The following is a 10,281-nucleotide window of genomic DNA, read 5'->3' as shown; positions in this document are numbered from 1 at the left end:
AGACCAGGTACTTGGTGTTGCCTGTGGGTCTTCGAAAGAGCCTGTTGACCTTGGGCAGCCTCCTCTGCCCGCCAGGGCCGGTTTCCACTGCTGGGAAAGGGGTCCATAGCCTAGATCCACTCTAAAAGCTCCAAGTCCCAGGTCCTCTTTCTCCCCAGAAGCTTTGGGGTCTCCAAAGAATGCCCTAGGCCTCACAGGACCGGCATTTTAAGGGGCCACAGCCTGTTTGATAGGGATAACACACTGCAGGAGAGAAGGCTGTTCCCCCGGGGCCCTGGGCCAGCTCAGGGACCCCAACCAATACCCGCTTCTCCCCACTGGGGGAGCAGACCCAAAGGTGAAAGGGAAGGTGGATCCCCAATTTCGCCAGCCAGGGTGACCTCACACGCCCTGGTATGAGAACCAGCAGCGGCTCAGAGAGGTTAAGCCACTTGCTCAAGGTCACCCAGCTCCCAGGCCCCTGCTGGCTGTCAGGCCACTGAGGTGCTGAGCACTCTCCCAGAAGGCAGCGGCTCATAGTACTGTGCTTAGCACTGTGGGGGGGTGATGTCTCAAGCACCTTCGGTTCCCTGTGCTCCCCGCCCCCCAGCTCTCTCCCTTTCCCGTTCTCTGCCTGCCCTTCTCATCGCCCTCTCTTGGCCCCCCGGCCTCACTCTCCCACTTTCTCTGTCTCCCCTTCTCTGCCTGCCCCCCCCCATTCTCTCCGTCTCATCTCCAGCTTCGTGTCTGGTGCCCTACTCAGGGTGCTGGGCATTCAGAGAGGCCCCTGGAGATGGCAGATGCCCAGTGTTCCCTCACTGTTCCTCCGCCCTGTGGCTGCAGCAGGAAGGGTGGGCAAAGGGCAGAAAGAGGAGGCCGCAGCGGCAAACCTGAACCTGGGGCCCAGCTCTAGTTGGGAAAGAAACGAGGAAACAAGGAACTTGGGGAGAGGGTGTGGGGGTGTCACTGGGCAAAGGCTGCCCGGGAGCTATAAACGGGAGCCACTCCCGGCTTTATGAGCAGATCTGGGGTTGAGCCTGGACTTCGCCCAGAAGGAGTGCTGGCATCAGACTCCAGGTGTGGGCCCCAGATGATAAGGAGCCTCCATAAAAAGACTGTGGACCAGGGGCCATGAGGACAGGGCCCAGGCCTCCAACTGGCTCCCACCCCCTGTAACAGCAACTCCATGTGGAAGTACCACTAATTCCAGTGGGGCTGCTGTTATCTGGGGTGGGGGTCACGCCCACGGAGGAGGCAAAGCGGCGACTGCCCAGCACACCAGCAGGGACCCCCCCCACCCCATGGCCACACTGCCAGCACCAGGGTGGCGACGGACAGTGGGCTGTCAGCAGGCTGCCGAGACCGAGTGCACAGGGCTCTGACCTATGAATTGACAGCCAGTGCTCTCGTGTCCCCTCTGGCTGCCAATTCCATAGGTCACAGGTATGTTCGCCTCAATGCCAGCCACCAGGACCTGCGGGGGAAGGGGCGGGCTGGGGGTGCCTGGTGGGCCGTGAAACCTGTCGACCACAGTCCTGCCCCCTTCCCCCCTTTCCGTTTTCCTTCTTGCGCGGGGAAAATGAATGAATGGCTTTAGGGCTCCACCTCCACTGGCTGTGCTGTGTGTCTGTGCTCAGGCCATGCGGTTCCCTCTGAGCACCCTTCCCAGCCTTTTTGTCAGGCTTGCTTACTGTTAATAACTGTTCCAAGCTTTGCTGGATCATTTGCTGCCTCTAGGAAGCCTTCTTAAAGCCCACTTGACCGCAAGTGCCCAGCGAGCACCCCCCAGCACCCCATGCTTCCTGCAAGCACTGCATTCGCTCCGTGTTTCTGTTCTCCCCACCACCTATGAGCTCAGCTCCCAGCCCAAGCCAAGCCCAGGTGTGTGCTCAATAAACTTCGGGACTGACCCTGGGCCTCCACCTTACACCCTGAGGAAGCGCCACCAGTGGTCCAATGTGGCCAAGAGAAGCCAAGGACTCTGGGTTCGTTTGTGCTGGAGCCCCCCAGGAGCCAGGCCCCTGCTCCGCCCACCCCTCCTGCCCTCTTGGCTGCCCAGGCCCCACCGCGGACAGAAGCACGGCCCCCACCCCTGCTCTGGCTCCCATAGTAGCCTCGCTCCTGCCTGGTTGTTATAACATGGGGTTCTGGGAACATTTTCATTTGAATAAAAAGGTTTCTGCTGCTAAAAAATTAGTATTTAAACATTGGAAACACAGACCTAGGGATAAAGTCCAAATTGCTTAGTAAATGGAATGTTCTTGAGCCCTTTCTGTGTGCTGGGAGCTTGCCTACATCAATCATCTGGAATCACCCCAGCAACCTTGTAAGGTAACTGCTGTGAGGCTGGTCTGGGAGACGAGAACATGGGCTCAGAAAGGGTGAGCATCTCGCTAAAGTCACAGAGCAAGTCGACCTTCTCCCTCTAAGGACTTCGCGCGGCTGGCAAAGGATCAGCCCCCTTTCCCTCGCTCCTTCGCACATGCAGCTTTGCTCTCGGTGTCTGTCAGCTCCAGATCCCTGGGGCCCCATCCCCTCTGCTGGGGGCCCTCAGGGATGACCCTCCTATGACTGAACAATCTGCTCCCCTCCACCTGTACCAGCTCCTTGAGCCCCTCTCTCTGCCTTATCTCCTTCGGTGCGGGGCTCAGAGCTCTAAGAGCTTATCTTATCCTTGTGTTGATCCCAGACTCCTGGAGGGCAAAGTCGGGGACTCATTCGTCTTCCCTGGCCTGGCAGCCCAACACACTAGGCGTTCGACAAACTCTGGCTGGGGGGAGGATCTGAACTCTGACCCTCTCGGGGCTGTCAGGCCCCAGGTCTAGAGTGCTGGCTTCCGGGGGAAGGGGTGGCAGGCAGCCTCCTGCTCTGGGTTTCCTCCTCCACCTGCCTCTACAGAGCCCTCGGAAGGCTCTCAGAGGCCAGAGGCAGACCCAACTCCCTCTCCCGGGCTCCTCCATCACTCCATCACCACTGACTTATGGCCTTTCCCCAGCAGGCGCCGGGCCTGCGCACATCTCACCTAGCCTGGAGATCTCCAGGATGCCTCCCAGCTCACACTAGAGCCGGCTTCGCCCTCTCCCCCACTCACTGGTCCCCAGGGTGCTCTGTGGCCTGTCTTAGAGCTCCCCTTAAACCCCATCGCCAACACCCGGCTGCTCTGCCCCCAGACTGAACCCCTAGGAGCAGCGGCCACTGACTTTGTTTCCTGCAGCCTCCGAGAGTGGCACAGAGTAGGTGTTTGAATAAATACACGCCGAAGGAGCAGGTCTGCGAATGAAGATGCTTGGGGGAGGGGCGGCAGAAGCCTGGAGCAGTCAGCACAGAGCCCGCAGGGAGGAGGCCCTCAGTAAATGCCAGTCAGCCGCTTCCTCACAATCTCCACACATCCATGGACCAAGGCGATGCTGACTAGGGCGGCTGAGAGTACACACAAATTAACTGTCCGCCCTCAAAGAAAGGACGTCAGGGAAGGAGTGGTCAGAGTTGGGTGGCCTTGACCGGGACAGGTTCCCTGAGGAAGGTGAGTTGAATCCAGCTTTTGCTGAGGTGAAGCCCAGCAAGAGGTCGTGAGCACTGGAGGGGCGGAAAGAGTGACAGGGGCAACGGTGGGTGCAGAAAGAGGAAGCTGGCATTCATGCGGTCGGCCCGGGAGCCCGCTCTTCTGCAAGCCGTACTCCCAGCGGCCACCAGCAGGGGGCGCCCCGGACCGCCTCCCCGCCCAGCCCTGGTCCCAGCGGCCATACCCTGGCCCCGCCCCGCCCGGACCCCTCCCGGTCCGCTGGACACCGTCAGCGCCCAGCACGCAGCGGCGGGTCCCAGGTGTTTAGCGCGCATCTCACACTAAGTGAGGTTTCTGGTGGGACGTTTGTTGTTACTTGTGTATAAAACAAATGCATAGTATATATTCAATGAGTATAAAATGAGTCCATGTGTAACACCATTGAAGATAAGAAAATCTGCCTTGCAGAGTTTCCTTGCAGGTGTCCTTGAAAGTGACCCCTCCCCAGGTAAGAAGAATGCTGACCTTTACCTTAACCATTTCCTTGCCTTCCTCTGCTGTCTATCACCCAGGTACCTAGCCCAGAACAGTGTGTGTTGATTTGGCCTGGGGTCGTTTATTGAATCAGTGGAAACTTGCAGCTGGGTAGAGTGGATGCCAGGTGGTTCCTGGAGCCATAGTTTGTTCCCATTCGTTCACTGCCCACAGTGCTCCATTGCATGAGTACAATCCAGTTGATTTATCCAGTGGCCTGTAAAGGTACCTTGGTACTACTTGGTAATGAAGGAGCAGATACTGGAGAAGGCCACATGGTTCCTGAGAGAGGGGTACCTTGTTATAGCGCATCGTGGCTGGCTTTTGGGAGTTTTGGATCTTCGTTCTCCAACCAGGGATCAAACCTGTGCCTGACTTCCAGGGAATTTCCTTCTTTTTGTTTTTAACAGTCAAGAAACTTTCAGAAAAGCTGCGAGAGAAGTACAATAAACATCCATACACCCTTTGCTCAGATTCATAATAATTATCATTTTGCCACATTTGCTTTCTGTCTCATACACATTTTTTTTCTGAACCATTTGGCAGGAAGTTACGTAGGTCATGACCTTTCACTCAAGTATTTCAACATGTATCTCCTAAGAAAACTGACATGTCTTACACAACCACAGTAGTTACCAATTTAGGCCTGGCAACCATGATGCAATACTGGTGCAACCCTGGGATGTGATATGCCAGCCCCTTTCCGGTGTCTCTGATTGTCCCAGTGAACTGGGATCACACCTCATGTTTGGTTGTTAGGTCTCTTTAGTCTTTAACCTGGAACAATCCACAGCCTTACTTTGTTTTTCAAGACTTTAACGTTTGTGAAGAACAGAAGAGCTGCGGTCCATGGGGTCATAAAAAGTCAGAAAAGACAGTGACCAAACAACAACATTTTTTAAGAGTACAGGGCAGTTGCTTTGTAGAATGTTCCTCAGTTTTTTTCCTCTTCTCCCCTCCCATTAAGAAAATCAAATTAAAACAAAAGAATAAAATCAAATATATCCATCATATAAAATTTGGACAATATAGGGAAGTAAACTAAAAGAAATAAACCAAGGGGGTCAAACCAATTGATCCTAAAGGAAATTAACCCTGAATATTCATTGGAAAGACTGATGCTGAAACTGAAGCTCCAATAGTTTGGCCACCTAATGCAAAGAGCTGTGTCATTAGAAAAGACCCTGATGCTGGGAAAGACTGAAGGTGGGAGGAGAAGGGGACGACAGAGGATGAGATGATTAGATAGCATCACCGATTCAGTGGACATGAGTTTAACTCCAGGAGATAGTGAAGGACAGAGGAGCCTGGTGTGCTGCAGTCCATGGGGTCACAAAGAGTTGGATGCGGCTTAGTGACTAAGCAACAACAAAACCAAAATTGCCCCAGCTCCTCTGATGCAAGAATAGCCCTGTAGATATTTCCTGTGAGCACTCGGGTTAGTTGCCTTTGCGGTCCTGTGCGCTCTGTACACTAACATTTACTTCTAGGAGGTGGGTGCCTTCCTTAACTCTATTTTACAGCCTGTCCCAGAGAGTCTGAGTCTTGCTAAAGATCAAGTTCAAGGTAAGACTCTAACCTGATGGTGCACTTAGCCCTTTAGTTCAGTTCAGTTCAGTCGCTCAGTCGTGTCCGACTCTGCGACTCCATGAATCGCAGCATGCCAGGCCTCCCTGTCCATCACCAACTCCCAGAGTTTACTCAAACTCATGTCCATCGAGCCGGTGATGCCATCCAGCCATCTCATCCTCTGTCGTCCCCTTCTCCTCTTGCCCCCAATCCCTCCCAGCATCAGGGTCTTTTCCAATGAGTCAACTCTTTGCATGAGGTGGCCAAAGTATTGGAGTTTCAGCTTCAACATCAGTCCTTCCAATGAACACCCAGGACTGATCTCCTTTAGGATGGACTGGTTGGATCTCCTTGCAGTCCAAGGAACTCTCAAGAGTCTCCTCCAACACCACAGCTCAAAAGCATCAATTTTTCGGCGCTTATGCTGCACTATCTCTCCGTATTAGCTGGTTTCGTGTGTGTGTGTGTGTGAACCTCCACCCTACTGACATTTTGGGTCAGGACCAGGTATTTCTTGGCTGTGGGGGGCTGTCCTGTGCCTTATAAGGTCTTAGCAGCATCTCTAGACTCCACCCATTTGATGCCAGCAGATCCCTCAAGCTGTGACATTCAAGAATGTCTCCAGACATTGCCAAAGGTGTCCCCAGGGGAGAAGAGTCACCTCCAGTTGAGAGTCCCTTTGTGTGTGTGTGTGCGCGCACGTGTGTGTGTGTGTGTGTGTGTGTGTGTGTGTGTGAGTGAAACCAGGTGACTTTATTTATATTCAGTTTGATATCTTCTTGAATGGCTACCCACTCCAGTACCCTTGCTTGGAAAATTCCATGGACAGGGGAGCCTGGCGGGCTACAGTCCATGGGGTCACAGAGTCAGACACAACTGAGCGACTAACACTTTCACGTTTTCACTTTTCCCAGTTACCTGTACTCCACGATCACTCTAGGTTCCTTTCATTTTCTTCTCATGTCCTGTTGCCAGGAGTTGCCAGTCCAATAAACGGTTGACAAAAAAACAAATCCATTGCAGTAGGAGTCTTCTGTTGCCGCACAGCAAATAACCACAAACTAAGTGGCTTAAGACAGTAGTCACTTATTAGCTCATGAGTCTGTAGGTCAGAAGTCCAGTCTCGAAAGCTGACATCAGGTGTTGGCAGGGCTGAGTTCTCTGGGGGCTCTGGGAGGCATCCGCTTCCACGCCTGTTTTTATTGGCTGGCAGGGATGGACAGGATTCTGTCCTTGCAACTCCAGGAGTAAGATCCCCGTTTCCTTGCTAGTTGTCAGCTGAGGGCTGCTCTAGACTCCTAGAGCACCAACGTTCTTCTCCAAGTGGTCCCCCCTAATGCAAGCCAACAAAGGCACATCCTTTGCCATTCTTCTTGCACTTTGAGTCTCTGACTTCCTCTGCCACCAGCCAGAGCTCTGCTTCTAAAGAATTTGTGTGGACTTCCCTGGTGTTCCTGTGATTAAGACTTGGGGCTTCCTCTACACGGGGCACGGGTTCGATCCCTAATCAGGGAACTAAGGTCCTCCGTGCTATGTGGTGTGGCCAAAAACAACCAACCAAAACAACAGACCAAAAAATAAAGAGCTTGTGTGATGAGGTCAGGTCACTGGAATAACCTATCTGAAGTCCACTGTACCATCAAACATGACCAGCTGCAGGAGTCATATTCATCATATTCACAGGCTTTATACGGGTGTGTGCACCAGGGCGGGGCGTCTTGGGAACATCTCAGAATTCTGCCTACCAAAATTACCAAAGGGCAAAGGGCTCTTGCAGGGGGAGGACTTGGGACCAAAGGGGAGGAGGCCAGGCTGGGTGAGCAGGAGATGGAGGCACCACCCCAACTGGATGGTGCCAGTTGGGGTACCATCTGGAGGTACCAGTTGGAGGCTCGACCCCAACTCCAGGAAGGGTCCTGCTGCATTCCTGCCCCTCGAGAAGCCCCAGCATGTACTTCTGGGACCGATCATGGATCCTGGGCAGACATGAGTCCTCTCTTCTCCCCCACTTCCGGTCCCTTTTCAGATGACCCTGACCTGTACTAAAGATCAGGATGAAGGCTAGGTCAGACGAATGTTCCAGCAAGGTCAAAAAGGAGGTGAGAATCCGACTGTTGGCAGGGAAGGTGAGCTGGGGCAGCTGCGTGGACCACCCAGCTTTGAGCGACCTGGGTGGAGACCGACTTGGGGAAAGGAGAGAGGTGTTGGGTAGCAGAAAGGACTGGAGGTGCTCCGGGACACAATATCTGCCCCCACAGAGGTGTGGGTGTGAGGGGCTGGGCCAGGGACCAGGGAGCCAGGCTTGTTAAAGACGAAGAGGTTTCTGCGCCATGGTGGCCGAGTGGGGCGCACAATTAGAGATAGCATTACTCTCCAGTCCCCAGCCTGGGGGGCCCATGGTGAGGCTCAGGGCAGCCCCCAGTCACTGGGGAACAGGGTAGAGAAGCTGTGGGGAGGGAAGGGGCAGCTGGAGCAGGAGAACATGCTTGGAGAAGACGTGGGAAAGGCAAGTGGTGGCACTCCCCCACGGAGGGCTAGGGGTGTGGTCACCCAGGCAGCAACATCCACAGGCCTCACGTGCTTGTTTCTCAGTCTTCTAAGACCACGGGGACATCGGGGCTACAACCACCATTTTCACCAACGTAGAGTAAAGGGATCCCAAGACCCTTACTTGACAGTCCCTTAGACTGCAGGGATATCAAACTGGTCAATCCTAAAGGAAATCAGTCCTGAATATTCATTGGAGGGACTGATGCTGAAGCTGAAGTTCCAATACTTTGGCCACCTGATGTGAAGAGTTGACTCACTGGAAAAGATCCTGATGCTGGGAAAGATTGAGGGCAGGAGAAGGGGGTGACAGAGGATGAAATAGTTGGATAGCATCATCAATTCAATGTACATGAGTTTCAGCAAAGTGTAGGAGATGGTGAAGTACAGGAAAACATGCTGTACTGGCATGCTGCAGTCCACGGGGTCACAAAGAGCGCGACGCGTCTAAGTGACTGAACAACAAAGACGCTGCCAAGGGAACCCTGATGGTACCACTGTAGAAGGCAGAACTCTCATGTGAAAATGATAAACCACTTCCCCGGAAGTCCTCACATGTGATGTGTCCACAGCAAAGGCCTGGAGGGCAGGGCTGGGATGGCAGCCAAGCTCTCCGGGAGTTTAGGTAAAAACTGCACCCCTGAGATCAGATGGGCAGCTCCTGCAAGATGAGATCAGAGGCCGGTAAGACTGGGGCTGTTTGGAAGCCCAGCAGTGGGAGGCCTCCTCCAGCCCCACAGTGTAGTTTCTATCAAAAGTTCTAGAGGCCTCTGCAGCTCAGCGCTGTAAAGCACCACGTGGCTATACGTACACAGTACCCTGGCAGGGCCCCCCTGGCCGCAGAGCGAGAGCTGCTGCTTCGGGGCAGAGTTCACCCCAGCTGGTACCCAGGCAAAGGCTCTTCAGACCCACTTGATTTGCTCTGCTACCAGCCCGACCTTGCAACTTCAAATGGTTTGGGTGTGGAAAGAACACAGTGTTAAGATTCCAAAGGTCCAGCTTCTCATTCAACCTGGGTGACTTCAAGCAAGTCACTCAACATCCCTGAACCTCGGGCTTTTTCTCACTGGGATCTGAAGGCAGAGATCCTCAGCAGCCCTGACACTCTGTCCCCTCCAAGCTGGACCATGTCCTGACTGCTGCCGGACACCTGGAGGGGTCTCTGGAGCCCAGCAACCCTCCCAGAGCCCTAGTGCCTAGAGGCATGTCCTTGAGTCTTCCAAAGAGGGGTCCCGCGAAGTAAGCCAGAAAGATAAAGACCATTACAGTATACTAACACATATATATGGAATTTAGAAGGATGGTAACAATAACCCTATATGCAAAACAGAAAAAGAGACTCAGATGTATAGAACAGACTTGTGGACTCTGTGGGAGGAGGCGAGGGTGGGATGTTTCAAGAGAACAGCATCGAAACATGTATATTATCTAGGGTGAAACAGATCACCAGCCCAGGTTGGATGCATGAGACAAGTGCTCGGGCCTGGTGCACTGGGAAGACCCAGAGGGATAGGGCGGAGAGGGAGGTGGGAGAGGGGACCGGGATGGGGAATACATGTAAATCCATGGCTAATTCATTTCAATGTATGACAAAACCCACTGCAATGATGTAAAGTAATTAGCCTCCAACTAATAAAAATAAATGGAAAAACAACAACAACGACAACAACAAAGAGGGGTCCCGTATAGGTGGAGAGGATACCCTCTGGCTGGTGCTGGAGCCCCCAGCCTGCAAAAGAACTCCCTGGTTCTTTTTTTTTTTTTGGCCACATCCCAAAGCATGTGGAACTTCTCCAACCAAGAATTGAACCTGTGCCCCCAGCACTGGAAGCTTGGAGTCATAACCACTGGACCACGAGGGAAGTTCAGAACTCCCTGGTTCTTTATTTTGTTTTGGCAGAACTGACCTGTTGGCCAAATCTATTCCTCATGACTGAGAGAAAGAAAACTGTGCTTATATGCAAACTTTAGTGGAAAGAATGAACCACTTCTGATCCCAGGGACAAACCTATGTGTTATTGGATTTTTCCAGCCTGATGCTTCTGCCATATTTGGAGAAAAATTCTGTTTTTCTTTTCTTTCTTTTTTTTAAAATTGTTTTTAGGAGTCATGTAGACACTGCTCTAGACCAGGCCATCATGGGGCTGAGC

Source organism: Odocoileus virginianus, chromosome 28, assembly GCF_023699985.2.
Source record: "Odocoileus virginianus isolate 20LAN1187 ecotype Illinois chromosome 28, Ovbor_1.2, whole genome shotgun sequence".
Taxonomy (NCBI): domain Eukaryota; kingdom Metazoa; phylum Chordata; class Mammalia; order Artiodactyla; family Cervidae; genus Odocoileus; species Odocoileus virginianus.
Note: the sequence above shows the minus strand (reverse complement) of the source record.